The following is a 19,680-nucleotide window of genomic DNA, read 5'->3' on the forward strand; positions in this document are numbered from 1 at the left end:
AGGCAGGCAGGGAGGCAGGCAGGGAGGCAGGCAGGGAGGCAGGCAGTGTCTGTCTGTTGAGGTTTTCACCTTGTTCTTCTCCTGCTGAAGTTCTAACTGGACGTCCATCAGTTTGGTTCTCAGCTCGTCATTGGCGGCCTGAAGGGCGTCCGTTCGCTCCGCCTTGGCCCGTACCTGCCGGAGCTCGTTTGGACATCTCTTACTCGAGTCTCGCCCGGTCGTCAGTCAGAGATCACAACATTTGTACCTGGAGAGCACAAACGCAGCGCTGTTTTCCACTGGCTTCGAACTCAACTTCAATCGGTACCGTAACTTACAACATCATAAACATAGAACTAGCTTGACTTAGTCATTGAATAAATGCATTTGGTTCTTCAAAACTGCATCACGCAACATAGCGTGACCGAGACGGCCGTTATCCACCTGCGTGAAGTTATTTGGTGAAATGAATGAGATGTTTAAGACACCATCGTTCTGTCTCTATGTAGATGAAGGTAAATAATCGATTGCTGAAGGTCCAAAGGTGTTGTGATAAACAAATAAACATATTAGTGATTAGTGACATATTTGTGATAAACATATTAGGCAGGATAATCACATATGTTAACGTGACTGCCCACACTGTATTTATTTATGGTTATTTGTTAAATCGAGTACTGTTAGACATGAAATAGGAAGTGTTTAACATAAATGGAAGACGAAAGGGGTACTCACCATTGTAGCTCCTGCTGGTCAATGATACGAGCCTCTTCTTGCAGTGGAAAACATACAGCCAACAAACACCGTGGAACCTAAAGGAATGAAATTAAACATTAACATTTAGCCTCAACCAACATTCACAGATACAACGCAACGCAAACTACACAAACGTAAATCTTTTTAAACACAATGAGTTGTACTTACCGTGTACGCTCTAGACGGTCCACTTGCAAGCGGAAAATAAAGATATTTCTGTTGATAATCGTCGTGTTTGTATCCGGTGTCTCGCTCAAGGCCATTGCGCCCACAGATTTGAATTTTGGCGAGAGTTCAGCCTATTGACGTCATTTCCGCGGTGTAATACCCGCATATCTGAAGCGGCAAAGTTAAGAGTAGAGTTAAATAAAGTTTTTAGTCAACGCAATAATTTACAACCGTTGACCAGTCGAAATAATCGTCAAAATTTGGCGTCTGTGGCTGGAAGCAGACGCCGAGTTCGACATTCCTCCCAAACGCCACACTCCCTCGCTTTTCAGGGCTAAAAAAAAACAGTTGTAATTACCTTGTACGCTCTAGACGGTCAAGTTGCAAGCTGAAAACAAAAATATTTGCCTTGTTAGTCATCGTGTTACTAACAGCTGTGTCTTGTTTGCCAGAACTGCCGCTTTCCTACTTCCTGTTGCAAGCCACGCCCACGGATTATAATTTTGCCGTGAGTTCCGCCTATTGACGTCATGTCCGCGTCACATGACTGCGACGTAATATTATCTAAAACTGTTTGTGCGGTATTGTGTTGTTCTGTGCGGTATTGTGTTATTCTGTGCGGCGTCGTGTTGTTCTGTGCGGCGTCGTGTTGTTCAGTGCGACGTCGTGTTGTTCAGTGCGGCATGGTGTTGTTCAGTGCGGCATGGTGTTGTTCAGTGCGGCATGGTGTTGTTCAGTGCGGCATAATGTTGTTCAGTGCGGCATAATGTTGTTCAGTGCGGCATGGTGTTGTTCAGTGCGGCATGGTGTTGTTCAGTGCGGCATGGTGTTGTTCAGTGCGGCATAATGTTGTTCAGTGCGCCATAATGTTGTTCAGTGCGGCATGGTGTTGTTCAGTGCGGGATGGTGTTGTTCAGTGCAGGATGGTGTTGTTCAGTGCGGCATGGTGTTGTTCAATGCGGCATGGTGTTGTTCAGTGCGGGATGGTGTTGTTCAGTGCGGCATGGTGTTGTTCAATGCGGCATGGTGTTGTTCAGTGCGGGATGGTGTTGTTCAGTGCAGGATGGTGTTGTTCAGTGCGGCATGGTGTTGTTCAGTGCGGAATGGTGTTGTTCAGTGCGGCATGGTGTTGTTCAGTGCGGCATGGTGTTGTTCAGTGCAGGATGGTGTTGTTCAATGCGGGATCGTGTTGTTCAGTGCGGCATGGTGTTGTTCAGTGCGGCATGGTGTTGTTCAGTGCGGCATAATGTTGTTCAGTGCGGCATGGTGTTGTTCAGTGCGGCATGGTGTTGTTCAGTGCGGCATGGTGTTGTTCAGTGCGGCATGGTGTTGTTCAGTGCGGCATAATGTTGTCCAGTGCGCCATAATGTTGTTCAGTGCGGCATGGTGTTGTTTAGTGCGGGATGGTGTTGTTCAGTGCAGGATGGTGTTGTTCATTGCGGCATGGTGTTGTTCAATGCGGCATGGTGTTGTTCAGTGCGGGATGGTGTTGTTCAGTGCGGCATGGTGTTGTTCAGTGCGGCATAATGTTGTTCAGTGCGGCACGGTGTTGTTCAGTGCGGCATGGTGTTGTTCAGTGCGGCATGGTGTTGTTCAGTGCGGCATGGTGTTGTTCAGTGCGGAATGGTGTTGTTCAGTGCGGCATGGTGTTGTTCAGTGCGGGATGGTGTTGTTCAATGCGGGATCGTGTTGTTCAGTGCGGGGTGGTGTTGTTCAGTGCAGGATGGTGTTGTTGAGTGCAGGATGGTGTTGTTCAGTGCGGCATGGTGTTGTTCAATGCAGGATCGTGTTGTTCAGTGCAGCATAATGTTGTTCAGTGCAGCATGGTGTTGTTCAGTGCGGCATGGTGTTGTTCAATGCGGCATGGTGTTGTTCAGTGCGGGATGGTGTTGTTCAGTGCGGCATGGTGTTTTTCAGTGCGGCATAATGTTGTTCAGTGCGGCATGGTGTTGTTCAGTGCGGCATGGTGTTGTTCAGTGCAGGATGGTGTTGTTCAGTGCGGCATGGTGTTGTTCAATGCAGGATCGTGTTGTTCAGTGCAGCATAATGTTGTTCAGTGCAGCATGGTGTTGTTCAGTGCGGCATGGTGTTGTTCAATGCGGCATGGTGTTGTTCACTGCGGGATGGTGTTGTTCAATGCGGGATCGTGTTGTTCAGTGCGGCATAATGTTGTTCAGTGCAGCATGGTGTTGTTCAGTGCGGCATGGTGTTGTTCAGTGCGACATAATGTTTAGTGCGGCATAATGTTGTTCAGTGCGGCATAATGTTGTTCAGTGCGGCATGGTGTTGTTCAGTGCGGCATGGTGTTGTTCAGTGCGGCATGGTGTTGTTCAGTGCAGGATGGTGTTGTTCAGTGCGGCATGGTGTTGTTTAATGCGGCATGGTGTTGTTCAGTGCGGGATGGTGTTGTTCAGTGCAGGATGGTGTCGTTCAGTGCGGCATGGTGTTGTTCAGTGCGGAATGGTGTTGTTCAGTGCGGCATGGTGTTGTTCAGTGCGGCATGGTGTTGTTCAGTGCAGGATGGTGTTGTTCAATGCGGGATCGTGTTGTTCAGTGCGGCATGGTGTTGTTCAGTGCGGCATGGTGTTGTTCAGTGCGGCATAATGTTGTTCAGTGCGGCATGGTGTTGTTCAGTGCGGCATGGTGTTGTTCAGTGCGGCATGGTGTTGTTCAGTGCGGCATGGTGTTGTTCAGTGCGGCATAATGTTGTCCAGTGCGCCATAATGTTGTTCAGTGCGGCATGGTGTTGTTTAGTGCGGGATGGTGTTGTTCAGTGCAGGATGGTGTTGTTCAGTGCGGCATGGTGTTGTTCAATGCGGCATGGTGTTGTTCAGTGCGGGATGGTGTTGTTCAGTGCGGCATGGTGTTGTTCAGTGCGGCATAATGTTGTTCAGTGCGGCATAGTGTTGTTCAGTGCGGCATGGTGTTGTTCAGTGCGGCATGGTGTTGTTCAGTGCGGCATGGTGTTGTTCAGTGCGGAATGGTGTTGTTCAGTGCGGCATGGTGTTGTTCAGTGCGGGATGGTGTTCAATGCGGGATCGTGTTGTTCAGTGCGGGGTGGTGTTGTTCAGTGCAGGATGGTGTTGTTCAGTGCAGGATGGTGTTGTTCAGTGCGGCATGGTGTTGTTCAATGCAGGATCGTGTTGTTCAGTGCAGCATAATGTTGTTCAGTGCAGCATGGTGTTGTTCAGTGCGGCATGGTGTTGTTCAATGCGGCATGGTGTTGTTCAGTGCGGGATGGTGTTGTTCAGTGCGGCATGGTGTTTTTCAGTGCGGCATAATGTTGTTCAGTGCGGCATGGTGTTGTTCAGTGCGGCATGGTGTTGTTCAGTGCGACATAATGTTGTTCAGTGCGGCATAATGTTGTTCAGTGCGGCATGGTGTTGTTCAGTGCGGCATGGTGTTGTTCAGTGCGGCATGGTGTTGTTCAGTGCGGCATGGTGTTGTTCAGTGCAGGATGGTGTTGTTCAGTGCAGGATGGTGTTGTTCAATGCGGCATGGTGTTGTTCAGTGCGGGATGGTGTTGTTCAGTGCAGGATGGTGTTGTTCAGTGCGGCATGGTGTTGTTCAGTGCGGAATGGTGTTGTTCAGTGCGGCATGGTGTTGTTCAGTGCGGCATGGTGTTGTTCAGTACAGGATGGTGTTGTTGAATGCGGGATGGTGTTGTTCAGTGCGGGATGGTGTTGTTCAGTGCAGGATGGTGTTGTTCAGTGCGGCATGGTGTTGTTCAATGCGGCATGGTGTTGTTCAGTGCAGGATGGTGTTGTTCAGTGCGGCATGGTGTTGTTCAATGCGGCATGGTGTTGTTCAATGCGGCATGGTGTTGTTCAGTGCGGCATGGTGTTGTTCAGTGCGGCATGGTGTTGTTCAGTGCAGCGTAATGTTGTTCAGTGCGGCATGGTGTTGTTCAGTGCGGAATGGTGTTGTTCAGTGCGGCATGGTGTTGTTCAGTGCAGGATGGTGTTGTTCAGTGCGGCATGGTGTTGCTCAGTGCGGCATGGTGTTGTTCAGTGCGGGATGGTGTTGTTCATTGCGGCATGGTGTTGTTCAGTGCGGCATGGTGTTGTTCAGTGCGGCATGGTGTTGTTCAGTGCGGCATAATGTTGTTCAGTGCGCCATAATGTTGTTCAGTGCGGCATGGTGTTGTTCAGTGCAGGATGGTGTTGTTCAGTGCGGCATGGTGTTGTTCAGTGCGGCATAATGTTGTTCAGTGCGGCATAATGTTCAGTGCGGCATAATGTTGTTCAGTGCGGCATGGTGTTGTTCAGTGCGGGATGGTGTTGTTCAGTGCAGGATGGTGTTGTTCAGTGCGGCATGGTGTTGTTCAGTGCGGCATGGTGTTGTTCATTTCGGCATAATGTTGTTCAGTGCGGCATAATGTTGTTTAGTGCGGCATGGTGTTGTTCAGTGCGGGATGGTGTTGTTCAGTGCGTTATAATGTTGTTCAGTGCGGCATGGTGTTGTTCAGTGCGGCATGGTGTTGTTCAGTGCGGCATGGTGTTGTTCAGTGCGGCATAATGTTGTTCAGTGCGGCATAATGTTGTTCAGTGCGGCATGGTGTTGTTCAGTGCGGGATGGTGTTGTTCAGTGCGGGATGGTGTTGTTCAGTGCGGCATGGTGTTCAATGCGGAATGGTGTTGTTCAGTGCAGGATGGTGTTGTTCAGTGCGGCATGGTGTTGTTCAGTGCGGCATAATGTTGTTCAGTGCGGCATGGTGTTGTTCAGTGCGGCATGGTGTTGTTCAGTGCGGCATGGTGTTGTTCAGTGCGGCATAATGTTGTTCAGTGCGGCATGGTGTTGTTCAGAGCGGCATGGTGTTGTTCAGTGCGGCATAATGTTCAGTGCGGCATAATGTTGTTCAGTGCGGCATGGTGTTGTTCAGTGCGGGATGGTGTTGTTCAGTGCAGGATGGTGTTGTTCAGTGCGGCATGGTGTTCAGTGCGGGATGGTGTCTTTCAGTGCGGCATGGTGTCGTTCAGTGCGGCATGGTGTCTTTCAGTGCGGCATGGTGTCGTTCAGTGCGGCATGGTGTTGTTCAGTGCGGGATGGTGTTGTTCAGTGTGGCATGGTGTTCAGTGCGGCATGGTGTTGTTCAGTGCGGTATCGTGTTGTTCAGTGCGGTATCGTGTTTCTCAGTGCGGTATCGTGTTGTTCAGTGCAGTATCGTTGTGTTGTTCGTATTGTGTTTAACACTTAGCCTCTAACACTTAGCCTCTAACACTTAGCCTCTAGCATCTAGAAGGTAAATAAATAGGAAGGAAGGACTCACCGGTGACGTCTTCGCCCACGTCCAAGCGTTGTACTTTGTATTTTCATCCTTCTGACAGTGGAAAACATAGCCAACAAACACCGTGGAACCTAAACGAATGAAAGAAAACTATCATTTGGCCACAACCAACATTCACAGATACAACACAATGTGACGTGCGGGGTTGAGGTTAAAGGTTGAGTGAAGGGCCCTCGTTTTAAACTACTTTTTTGAAAAGGATTGGGAACAAGTAAGACGTATTTAATTTATTTAATGGGAAGTAGTAAGAGCTATTGAATTTAATCTATGTATTATATTCTATTGTATTGTATTCTGTTGTATTCTTTTGGATTGTATTCACACTAACCCCACTAAAACTTCAGCCCACAAAAACTCGCCTCTGGCGCCTAGCCTCTGGCACTTAGCCTCTAACACTTAGCCTTTAACACTTAGCCTTTAACACTTAGCCTAGAAGGTGAATAAATAGGGTTAAAGGTTGAGTGAAGGGACCTCGTTTTAAACTACTTTTTTGTAAAGGAGTGGGAACAAGTAAGACGTATTTAATTTATTTAATGGGAAGTAGTAAGACTTATTAAATTTATTTAATCTACTTTTCTTCCCAGGCAAAATTTGATGTGCTGCAATTCCAAATTTCCAAAGTGAATGAAGGAATGAAGTCCTTTAAATTATGATTTTGTATAAATACTAGGCATTAACACAAAATCGACGGCACAAAATGGGCAGACTTTACTTGTTTGAAAAGGACTGGTTACAAGACAGACTTTTTTAATTTATTTAATGGGAAGAAGACTTATTTAGTTTAATTGATCTATTTTTGTTCCCTGGCAAAATTCGATTTGCTGCAATTCCAAATTTCCAAAGTGAATGAAGGAAAGAAGTCGTTTAAATTATGATTTTGTTTAAATACTAGGCATAGACACAAAATCTACGGCACAAAATGGGCAGACTTTACTTGTTTGAAGAGGACTGGTTACAAGACAGACTTTTCTGATTTATTTAATGGGAAGAAGACTTATTTAGTTTATTTAATCTATTTTTGTTCCCTGGCAAAATTGGATTTGCTGAAATTGTATTTTGCCAAATCTTGCCTTGAGACCTGATAGGAAGTATTAAACGCTTAGTTAAATCAATACAAGTTGGTAATAAGAGCGAGTAATGTTGGTTGAACCGATGAATGAAGGTTGAAAGCAATTTAAATTATGACTTTGTATAAATACTAGATATTAACAGAACATCTACTGCGCGAAATGGGCAGAGTTTACTTGTTTGAGAAGGAGTGGCTTATTCAAAACTAAGATTTATTTAATCTGTTTGTTCCCAGGCAAAATTGGATGTGATGCAATTCCAAATTTCACCACATGATGGTGCCCAATTTTGACTTCATAGGACATATTAAACACTTAGCTTGTTATTATGTTCAAGGTAATCAGATTTGTTTATTATTCTAATGGCCTCTTCAAAACTATTCTGGATTACTACTTTGGATCTATTCTACATTACTTGGCAACAACATACTCTGTAACAGATTAGGCAGTATAATCATATCTGTTAACTTGAGAGTGCCCACACTCAATCTACTTATCGTGATGTGTTAAATCAATTACTGTTAGACATTATTTGTCTGATAATCTACCAAATCTTTGAATTGAAGAATTTGTGATTTAATTAATAGCTTGTTGTTATGTTAAGGGTAATCAGACTTGTATATAATTCTAATGGCCTTCTTTTGAAAACTATTCTGAATTACAACTTTGGATCTTATATTACTTTGCAACAATCTACTCCGTGACAGATTAGGCAGTATAATCACATATGTTAACTTCAGTGCCCACACTGTATTTATTTATGGTTATTTGTTAAATCAAGTACTGTTAGACATGAAATAGGAAGTGTTTAACATAAATGTTATGGCTACTCACCATTGTAGCTCGCTCCTGGTCAATGATACGAGCCTCTTCTTGCAGTGGAAAACTTGCAGCCAACAAACACCGTGGAACCTAAAGGAATGAAATTAAACATTAACATTTCGCCTCGACCAATTTTCACACGTACAACGCAACGCGGCTACACTTCTGCTATTACAAACGTAAATCTCCTTAAACACAATGAGTGTTACTTACTGTGTACGCTCTAGACGGTCCAGTTGCAAGCAGAAAATAAAGATATTTCTGTTGATAATCGTCGCTGCTCAGTGGCTCACGGCCATCGCGCCAACAGATTTGAATTTTGGCGGAGGTTCGGGCAATTACGTCATATCCACGGCACATGACTGCGACGTAATACCCGCTTATCTGAAACGGCAGTTAAAAGTAGAGTTACATCAAGTTTTCTTGGAACCTAAACGAATGAAAGAAAACTATCATTTGGCCACAACCAACATTCACAGATACAACACAACGTGCGGGGTTGGGGTTAAAGATTGAGTGAAGGGCCCTCGTTTTAAACTACTGTTTTGAAAAGGAGTGGGAACAAGTAAGACGTATTTAATTTATTTAATGGGAAGTAGTAAGACTTATTAAATTTATTTAATCTACTTTTCTTCCCAGGCAAAATTTGATGTGCTGCAATTCCAAATTTCCAAAGTGAATGAAGGAATGAAGTCCTTTAAATTATGATTTTGTATAAATACTAGGCATTAACACAAAATCGACGGCACAAAATGGGCAGACTTTACTTGTTTGAAAAGGACTGGTTACAAGACAGACTTTTTTAATTTATTTAATGGGAAGAAGACTTATTTAGTTTAATTGATCTATTTTTGTTCCCTGCCAAAATTCGATTTGCTGCAATTCCAAATTTCCAAAGTGAATGAAGGAAAGAAGTCGTTTAAATTATGATTTTGTTTAAATACTAGGCATAGACACAAAATCTACGGCACAAAATGGGCAGACTTTACTTGTTTGAAGAGGACTGGTTACAAGACAGACTTTTCTGATTTATTTAATGGGAAGAGGACTTATTTAGTTTATTTAATCTATTTTTGTTCCCTGGCAAAATTGGATTTGCTGAAATTGTATTTTGCCAAATCTCGATTTGAGACCTGATAGGAAGTATTAAACGCTTAGTTAAATCAATACAAGTTGGTAATAAGAGCGAGTAATGTTGGTTGAACCGATGAATGAAGGTTGAAAGCAATTTAAATTATGACTTTGTATAAATACTAGATATTAACAGAACATCTACTGCGCAAAATGGGCAGAGTTTACTTGTTTGAGAAGGAGTGGCTTATTCAAAACTAAGATTTATGTAATCTGTTTGTTCCCAGGCAAAATTGGATGTGATGCAATTCCAAATTTCACCACATGATGGTGCCCAATTTTGACTTCATAGGACATATTAAACACTTAGCTTGTTATTATGTTCAAGGTAATCAGATTTGTTTATCATTCTAATGGCCTCTTCAAAACTATTCTGGATTACTACTTTGGATCTATTCTACATTACTTGGCAACAACATACTCTGTAACAGATTAGGCAGTATAATCACATATGTTAACTTGAGAGTGCCCACACTCAATCTACTTATCGTGATGTGTTAAATCAATTACTGTTAGACATTATTTGTCTGATAATCTACCAAATCTTTGAATTGAAGAATTTGTGATTTAATTAATAGCTTGTTCAGGGTAATCAGACTTGTATATAATTCTAATGGCCTTCTTTTGAAAACTATTCTGAATTACAACTTTGGATCTTATATTACTTTGCAACAATCTACTCCGTGACAGATTAGGCAGTATAATCACATATGTTAACTTCAGTGCCCACACTGTATTTATTTATGGTTATTTGTTAAATCAAGTACTGTTAGACATGAAATAGGAAGTGTTTAACATAAATGTTATGGCTACTCACCATTGTAGCTCGCTCCTGGTCAATGATACGAGCCTCTTCTTGCAGTGGAAAACTTGCAGCCAACAAACACCGTGGAACCTAAAGGAATGAAATTAAACATTAACATTTCGCCTCGACCAATTTTCACACGTACAACGCAACGCGGCTACACTTCTGCTATTACAAACGTAAATCTCCTTAAACACAATGAGTGTTACTTACCGTGTACGCTCTAGACGGTCCAGTTGCAAGCAGAAAATAAAGATATTTCTGTTGATAATCGTCGCTGCTCAGTGGCTCACGGCCATCGCGCCAACAGATTTGAATTTTGGCGGAGGTTCGGGCAATTACGTCATATCCGCGGCATTTGACTGCGACGTAATACCCGCTTATCTGAAACGGCAGTTAAAAGTAGAGTTACATCAAGTTTTCTTGGAACCTAAACGAATGAAAGAAAACTATCATTTGGCCACAACCAACATTCACAGATACAACACAACGTGCGGGGTTGAGGTTAAAGATTGAGTGAAGGGCCCTCGTTTTAAACTACTGTTTTGAAAAGGAGTGGGAACAAGTAAGACGTATTTAATTTATTTAATGGGAAGTAGTAAGACTTATTAAATTTATTTAATCTACTTTTCTTCCCAGGCAAAATTTGATGTGCTGCAATTCCAAATTTCCAAAGTGAATGAAGGAATGAAGTCCTTTAAATTATGATTTTGTATAAATACTAGGCATTAACACAAAATCGACGGCACAAAATGGGCAGACTTTACTTGTTTGAAAAGGACTGGTTACAAGACAGACTTTTTTAATTTATTTAATGGGAAGAAGACTTATTTAGTTTAATTGATCTATTTTTGTTCCCTGCCAAAATTCGATTTGCTGCAATTCCAAATTTCCAAAGTGAATGAAGGAAAGAAGTCGTTTAAATTATGATTTTGTTTAAATACTAGGCATAGACACAAAATCTACGGCACAAAATGGGCAGACTTTACTTGTTTGAAGAGGACTGGTTACAAGACAGACTTTTCTGATTTATTTAATGGGAAGAGGACTTATTTAGTTTATTTAATCTATTTTTGTTCCCTGGCAAAATTGGATTTGCTGAAATTGTATTTTGCCAAATCTCGATTTGAGACCTGATAGGAAGTATTAAACGCTTAGTTAAATCAATACAAGTTGGTAATAAGAGCGAGTAATGTTGGTTGAACCGATGAATGAAGGTTGAAAGCAATTTAAATTATGACTTTGTATAAATACTAGATATTAACAGAACATCTACTGCGCAAAATGGGCAGAGTTTACTGGTTTGAGAAGGAGTGGCTTATTCAAAACTAAGATTTATGTAATCTGTTTGTTCCCAGGCAAAATTGGATGTGATGCAATTCCAAATTTCACCACATGATGGTGCCCAATTTTGACTTCATAGGACATATTAAACACTTAGCTTGTTATTATGTTCAAGGTAATCAGATTTGTTTATTATTCTAATGGCCTCTTCAAAACTATTCTGGATTACTACTTTGGATCTATTCTACATTACTTGGCAACAACATACTCTGTAACAGATTAGGCAGTATAATCACATATGTTAACTTGAGAGTGCCCACACTCAATCTACTTATCGTGATGTGTTAAATCAATTACTGTTAGACATTATTTGTCTGATAATCTACCAAATCTTTGAATTGAAGAATTTGTGATTTAATTAATAGCTTGTTCAGGGTAATCAGACTTGTATATAATTCTAATGGCCTTCTTTTGAAAACTATTCTGAATTACAACTTTGGATCTTATATTACTTTGCAACAATCTACTCGGTGACAGATTAGGCAGTATAATCACATATGTTAACTTCAGTGCCCACACTGTATTTATTTATGGTTATTTGTTAAATCAAGTACTGTTAGACATGAAATAGGAAGTGTTTAACATAAATGTTATGGCTACTCACCATTGTAGCTCGCTCCTGGTCAATGATATGAGCCTCTTCTTGCAGTGGAAAACTTGCAGCCAACAAACACCGTGGAACCTAAAGGAATGAAATTAAACATTAACATTTCGCCCGGACCAACATTCACACGTACAACGCAACGCGGCTACACTTCTGCTATTACAAACGTAAATCTCCTTAAACACAACGAGTGTTACTTACCGTGTACGCTCTAGGCAAAATTGGATGTGATGCAATTCCAAATCTATCTGAAACGGCAGTTAAAAGTAGAGTTACATCAAGTTTTCTTTTTTAATCAACACAATCATTTACAACCGTTGACCAGAAAGAATCGTCGAAATTCGACGTCCCCCACAAACGCCACGCTCACTCGCTTTTCAGGGCAACAAAAGTACTTCTTTTTAAAAACGATGAGTTGTACTTACCGTGTACGCTCTGGACGGTCCAGTTGCAAGCAGAAAATAAAAATATTTCTCTTGTTAGTCGTATGTTACCATCCGCTGTGTCTTTGTCAACATCGCCGCCATTTTCCTACTTCCTGCTGCGAGCCACGCCCACGGATTTAAATTTGGGCGGAAGCTCTTTCCATTGGCGTCGTTTTCGCGTATAGCAAATCCGATTGGTTGGGAAGGGGGCACGGTTATGCAGCCGAGGGGTCCTGTGATCGGTGGGATGTAAAGTAGGCGTCGACGTCACGTCCGCGTCACGTGACCACGACGCGGCAGACGTCATATAGCAACCGCTGTTTTGTTTAGTAGACTTACAGTTGTTATGCATTGACATAATGGGGCACACACCAAATAGATTTAAATAAATTGAATAATTCTTCTGCCCACTCTCTTTTAAACAAGTTAACTCTCCCCGCGGATTTGAATTCCGGCGAAAGTTACGCCCATCGACGTCACGTATGTCACGTGACCACGACGTGGCAGATGTCATATAGCAACCGCTGTTTTGTTTAGTAGATTTACAGTTGTTATGCATTGGCATAATGGTGTGCACTCAAAATAGATTTAAATAAATTAAATATTTCTTCTGCCTACTCCCTTTTAAACAAGTTAACTCTGCCCACGTCCATTGACGTCTTGTCTGCGTCACGTGACCACGACGTAGCGACGTCATATAGTAACCGCTGTTTTGACCAGTAGACTTAGTTATTATGCGTTGACATAATGGCGCACTGGTTAGCATGGCCACCTCTTAAGCATGATGATGCGGGTTCGACGCCTGATCAATGTTAGCATGGAGTGAGCTGAAGTGCATGGCGCTGAAGATTTGAATCTTTGAAATGCGCTGAGGTCTGACATATCAGGCAGAATGGTTTGCCATCACGTTCAACAAAAAATAGAAACTTTCCCACTCTGATTAAAACGTCCTGTGTTCATCTACGTATTTTCGTTTTGCTGTGCATCTTTTCCCTGCCATTTCGAGAGCCCAATTGACACTCATAGTTTAAAGAAATGTGTTTGCCCATCCTACTTTGTGGAATTTCACCACATGCGCTTTTGACCAAAATACCAAATTGAACTCAAGTGAAGCCAACACGCACAACCCCCCCCCCACACACACACACACACACAAATGTTGATATGAACATAAAAGAGCCGCATGCGGTTCGGGAGTTGCGGCTTGGCCAAACCTGTACTATACAACTTTATTTGTATAAAATTTTCACAACAGCTGTCACACAAACAAAGCGGGAAAAACCGAAGACGTGCGTGTTCCGCCCACGCTGGATTTATTTGCACCTTTGAAAAGACACCGTATTGCCGCAGATGTGGCAAAGAGTACTTTTGGGCATCTGAGACGGAAGGATGTCCAAAGCATCACGTCACCTGCTCTGGTAGGCATGGTGGTGGGACGTTGAGGTCAACCGCTTTGGGGTTGGCTGAATCTTTGATCGCAGGATGCCACACACTTGAAGACAGAAGCAGAAAAGCAGAGCTAAATGCAAAATGTACTCACCGGTGACTCCAATTTTTTTCCCCCCTGAAGAAACAGCTGGACGGGTGGCCCCGGCTGGCCAGTGGGACTCTTGTTATTCTGACCCTTTTTAGTGCGCGTTTGGGGCAACAACCGTTTTTTGTGGCGCTCTCTTCTGGTTCAAAAGTGCCCTGCATGTGAATTTGCTTTTCCTGCCTTCTGATTGGATGAGCGCAGGTGTGACGCGGTGCCTCTGTCACCGTGGCGGGGGGTATACGTTGGCATCGGAGCGTCTGCCAACGTCTGAGACCGGCTGGCAGTGTATCGGAGGTGTCGAGTGCGGTGCCGCTGGAGCTCACTCACCAGCTGGTGTTAGGGCCACAGAATGAAGGCCAAGGAGAAGAATAGAAAGAGAAACAGAAACTTCTCCACCAATTGTTTGATTTGTCTCTTCTGAGCTTCGATGAATTCTTTCAGCTCTTTGTTCCTCTAGGACGGACAAATGGAAAGTGGCATTCAAAAGCCAGTAAGCGTGCAAGTAAGTGCCGGGCTGGCTTTGGGCCCTTACCTGTTGCGCGCTGTGCAGCAGATCCATTCTCTCTTGGAGGATGCAAGCGTCGCGCTCCCTCAACTCGCACATCAGGGCTCGCTTCCATTAATGCCAGACGGATGAGTGACTGAAGAATGTAGCTATTTTGTCTGAGAAAAAGGTGTGCTCATTGATGAGCTTACCTGTCCTTGTTGCTTCAGCGCTGACTCCAGATCTGCTACTCTGCTTTGATAGTGACCCATTTCTACCATCAGCTTTTCTCTGGTCTGAAAGGAGGAGGAGGGAGGCTCCTCCTCCTCCTTTCAGACCAGAGAACACCCGAGGCTGGGTGAGAACGGGGAGGCTGCGACCCGGCCGGGGGTTGCGGGAAGGGGCGCCACCTTGATCTCCTTCTCGGCGTCGTAGTCCCCTTTCGCTGGTCTGGGCTAGCAGAGCGTAGGCTCGTTGCAGCGCTTGATATTCTTGCGTCAGCTGGCGGTAGCGAAGCTCCGCCTCTTCATGCACACACCAATGCAACACAGCACTAGTACCAGAATCAGTCAGACCGGCGACAAAGCACCCGCGACGCAAAGACGAGTCCGATTCCAGGCTGAAGAGGAATGTTTGGTGCCAATACGCTGGCAGAAATGGCGGGCTACCTCTTCGGGTTCCGTGTCGGGGGTTCTGTCGGTGTGAAAAGACAAGGACGATCCGTCCGAGTCCACCAACACGTCTTCGTCGTAGCCGTAAAATGTTTCGATGACCTGCGGGCGCGGAAGCAAACATCTCTCTGAACAAACTGAAGCGACACCTCACGATGAATCGACGAGAGGAACGATAGCGAGAAAAAGGCCATTTCATCTTGCGCAACACCAAGCAGCCGCAAACAAACAGACTCACCTTGCAGGACCTCACGCTTTGTTCCTCCTCAGAGATTCTCGACGTCGGTATCGTAGCAGCAAATCTCTCTCCTGTCGACACAAATAATCCGCCTTTGAGATTCTTTGGATGCAAAGGGAACGAACGGCTCCGGCGCAGAAACAAACGCGACTCACAATGACATTTCTGACATGAGCTCCTGTCTCCAGAGCCTGAAAAACACGTCACCGGCGATGATTGGAGGGACGCTCGTCTTTTCCAAAAGTGACAACTACAGGGTGTGTCAGGGTTTTCCAGATTATCTTTATCGTATCATTGTGTTGCTTTGACTTTGACTGCGACCTGTAATAAATAATATTATTTATCCCTTATTTATCCCTATCGCTTATCCCTTCCTACACAAAGTCGTAAAACACCCCTTGCTATGTTTTGACTAGAGGTCAAGGGCTTCCTCTATTCAATCCACTCTTACACCCACCCTGTTTCTCTTAATTAAAATGCTCGTGCAGGAGCCGAGAGTCAGACTTCATTCGTACAACGGATGGACTCTCCACCTGCAGGTGTCCAAAAGAACTTACTTGTCTCCCGTGTGGTTCTTGCAAAATAAGTTGGAGCGAGCGCAACTCTAACAGGGTGCATTTTGCCACTAGCTGCCTACGGACAATGACGTCGCGCTCGCGGCTCATGGTTGACGGGCTGAGCAGCCGGGCAAGTCCGTCGTTTTCAGCGCACAGCGAGTGGCAAAGGCGCTGACAAAACGGGAGCTTTGAGCTGCTGAAAACGGCAAAACAAGTCTAAAGCGTGTTCAAACGCGTGCGCACAATGCTCCTGCTTGAAAGGTCGGAATTTAAGGGGCCAATTTTTTGGATGGCGGCCGCCGGCCAAGCTTTGGACGGAAAAGGTTTCCTGGCGACAGCGAGCGAGCGCGGCGCTGCCGTACGTGCACCGAGTCGCCTGCCTGAAGACCTTGGACAAGTCGTCGATGATGTGCCGCTGCTCCACAACTTGAAGGAACTCCATTTCACCGTCCTGCTGGCCGCAACCGCGGTCCAGGTCATTGAGCGAACTAGGCCTTCTCTGTGGAACACAAATGCAGTGGACTCTGTTGGCACGCCGCCGTTGTCCGCGTCGACTTACCAAGCTTGCCATCTCCTCGTTCTCCTGGGTGACAAAGCGCACTTTGTTTTCAAGGCGACACAGCACCAGCGAGAGTTCTTCATTCTTCCTGCTCAGGCGTTTGTTTTTGTACAGGAGTGGCAGAAACTGGCTTTCTGTTTCTCTCAGTCGCTTTAGCTGCAAGCATGAAGTGCGGGATGTGAAAGACGCACAACACGCGGGCCAGAACGTATCCATTCCTTTTGCATCGGTTTGAACGGAATCGTGGCTTTGGCTCCCAATAAAAGACATCTACCAGGCAACCGACTCGCCGCGCCGCTCAACTAATAAGCAAGCGCAATGGGTGCCTCGCTGGATGGCGCGCATCAAACGTAGCGCAAACCTTCAAGCGTGCCGTCAATAAATTACCAGTTCATTGCGCTCTTCAGAAAGCAGGGCGTTTCGATCCTCCAGTTTCCTGATGACTGCGCTGAGCTCAGCGATTTTCAGATGAAACCGTCGCGTGTCCCGATCCTCCTGAGACTGAAAACGCCCCGCAACACACACACACAAGCACTCGTTCAAAGTTCAAAACTGTTTTTGTGCTACCTTCCTCCAGCAACGAACTAAGTCATGCGTACTGCAAGTGTGTGATGAGGTGGCTTACGCAATGAAGAGGATTGCTAGTAGCGGCGTTGACCCCACTTCCAGGGTAGTTTAGGCCCGCCCTTTGGGAATCCCTCAGGGCAGCGATCTGCTGCTCGGCAGCCTGAGTCTGCAGCTGAAGGCGGTGGACGTGGCCGGCCCCAGGGCTTCATCCAAAACACTAACCGCTCTGTCTTTCAGCTTGATCTCATCCGTCTGGATGTACAAACGGGGAGCGCTCAGGCAGGCGGGCAAACTCATTTGCCAGAATTGTGACAAAAACAAAGAGAGCAACCGGCCAATTTTGTTCTTGAATCGACTAGAACACCTTTGCTGTGACAAAAGCGAAGCGAGCAACCGGACATTTTCTTCTTGTGAAATAGAATAGAATAGAATGCCTTAGGTGTCATTGCACTGCAGGTATACAACGAAATTGGGAACATAGTCACGCACCGCGCATCTGATCAGTCCTACCAGTCGGCGGATCTCCCTCTCGCAGTCTCTCTTGGTTCGGCTCAGCTCCTCCCGATGCTGGTGATGAGCCGATCGGAGCTCGGCCGCTCGGGACTGCCAGGCCTGCTGGGCCGCTGCCAGGGCTTCTTCCGCGCTCCTGGTGGAGGCGACACCGCTCGGTCTCCCGACACCGCCGCGTCTCCTCCACCTCCGCCAGCAAAGCGCCCCCCCTCCTCACCTGAGCAGACATTGCGCCACACCGGGCCGTTGAGACCGCAACGGAGCGCCGCGACGCTTACTGGGGACAAGCTACACAATACGGTAGCGGCCGCATCGAAGCCCGACGTGGCGTGCGGATAGTCAGACACGGATAGAGCGGATCACCTTGTCCATGGAGCCGTCCCTCAGGCTGAGGACCAAGGCATTCAGTCGCTGGATCTCTCCATCTTTGATTTTGATCACTCTCATCAGCTCCATTTCATGCTGCCGCAGTAATGTCTCCCTGGTAATGGCTAACTCTTTCTGCTTCTCCTCATGGAGTTTGCTTTTGAGTTCCGTCATGGCGGCGGTGGCACGGTGGTGCTCCGCCCGCAGGTCCTGACTTCTCTCTCTCTCCAGACAGCTGACCTGACATGACTTAGACTTAGACAAACTTTATTGTCATCTTGTCTGCACATGGTGCATACAAAACGAAATTCCGTTGCATACGTCTTACAACAAAGTAGTGATATTGCAGTTGAATAGAAGTAACATATCCTATGAAAATATATATATATACATATATACTATATATATATATATATATATATATATTAAAAATAAGTATAAAGTGCAGCAGTGATAATTATGCAATAGTGCAAGTAGGCAAAACAGTATTCAAGAGTGTGCAGAGGAATGCTAAACCATGTATTAAACTTCTATTTAAAGGGTTTATACAAGTTCAGTAAAGTTGGTAGTGCGAGATAGTGCAAGATAGAGGTCCGTAGTGTCATAAAGTACAGTTCTGTGAATGTGTGATGCAGAGTTCAGTTTAGAGCTCAACAGTTCTAGTGTTCAACAGTCTGATGACAGCAGGGAAAAAGCTGTTGCAGAACCTGGTGGACCTGCAGCGGATGCTGCAAACCTCTTCCCAGAGGGCAGCAGGGAGAACAGTCCATGGTGGGGGTGTGATGGGTCATTGATGATGTTACGGGCACGGGACATGCAGCGCTGAGATGAAATGTCCTGAATGGAGGGAAGAGGAGCCCCTATGATCCTCTCTGCTGTCCTCACCACTCTCCTCACGTTCTTCCAATCGGAGGCGGTGCAGCCTCCACACCACACAGAGAGACAGCTTGTCAGAATGCTCTCTATGGTGCTCCTGTAGAACGTCCTCATGATGGGTGGGGGCAGGTGGGCTCTCCTCATCCTCCGCAGGAAGTACAAGCGCTTCTGTGCCCTCTTGACCAGTGCCGTAGTGTTCATAGTCCAGGTGAGGTCTTCTGTGATGTGGACCCCCAGGAATTTGGTGGTGCTGACCACCTCCACAGCTGAGCTGTTGATGATCAGTGGAGCGTGGTGAGGCTGTTTTTTCCTGAAGTCGACGATGATCTCCTTCATCTTCTCCTCATTCAGGATCAGGCTGTTTTCTCTGCACCAGCCCACCAGCTGCTCCACCTCCTCTCTGTAGTCCAGGTCGTTGTTGTCTCTGATGAGCCCCACCACCGTTGTGTCGTCTGCTGACTTCACGATGTGATTGGTGGTGAACCTGAGGACGCAGTCGTGTGTCATCAGGGTGCACAGCAGGGGGCTCAGGACGCAGCCCTGAAGGGAGCCTGTGCTGAGGGTGATGACATCAGAGGTGTTCTGTCCGACCCGGACTGACTGAGGTCTGTTGGTGAGGAAGTCTAGCAGCCAGTTGCGAAGGGGGGTGTTGAAGCCCAGGTGTTCCAATTTTCCTACCAGATGCTGTGGGATGATGGTGTTAAACGCTGAGCTGAAGTCCAGGAACAGCCTCCGCACATGGGTGTTCTTCTCCTCCAGGTGAGCCAGGCTCAGGTGAAGAACGGAGGAGATGGCGTCCTGAGTGGAGCGGTTTTGCCGGTCGGCAAACTGGAACGGGTCAAATAATAGGGGGAGTCTGGAAACGATGTGACCTTTAAGCAGCCTTTCGAAGCACTTCATCATAACCGGAGTCAGTGCAACAGGCCGGTA

The 19,680-nt window shown here is 45.6% G+C and overlaps 2 long non-coding RNA genes across 5 annotated transcripts; both read right to left on the reverse strand.

Annotated features, from left to right (window-relative positions):
- Nucleotides 1-5,967: 5,967 nt before the first annotated feature.
- Nucleotides 5,968-12,042, reverse strand: LOC148385782 (uncharacterized). Its single transcript, XR_015863114.1, has 6 exons — nucleotides 11,964-12,042; nucleotides 10,229-10,399; nucleotides 10,028-10,105; nucleotides 8,293-8,463; nucleotides 8,092-8,169; nucleotides 5,968-6,261 (listed from the first exon to the last, which is right to left on the reverse strand). It is a non-coding gene; the product is annotated as an uncharacterized LOC148385782 (long non-coding RNA).
- Nucleotides 12,043-14,618: 2,576 nt separating this feature from the next.
- Nucleotides 14,619-17,071, reverse strand: LOC148385783 (uncharacterized). Of its 4 annotated transcripts, none has more exons than XR_015863119.1 (7): nucleotides 17,057-17,071; nucleotides 16,819-16,932; nucleotides 15,471-16,587; nucleotides 15,316-15,386; nucleotides 15,075-15,179; nucleotides 14,817-14,930; nucleotides 14,619-14,658 (listed from the first exon to the last, which is right to left on the reverse strand). It is a non-coding gene; the product is annotated as an uncharacterized LOC148385783 (long non-coding RNA). The 4 variants fall into 4 exon arrangements; XR_015863118.1 differs by having other exon boundaries at nucleotides 14,619-14,661; XR_015863117.1 differs by lacking the exon at nucleotides 14,619-14,658 and adding an exon at nucleotides 14,712-14,735.
- Nucleotides 17,072-19,680: the final 2,609 nt, after the last annotated feature.

The sequence above is a fragment of the Syngnathus floridae genome, chromosome 15 (assembly GCF_059516105.1).
Source record: "Syngnathus floridae isolate MCC-2025c chromosome 15, RoL_Sflo_1.0, whole genome shotgun sequence".
NCBI classification, from domain to species: domain Eukaryota; kingdom Metazoa; phylum Chordata; class Actinopteri; order Syngnathiformes; family Syngnathidae; genus Syngnathus; species Syngnathus floridae.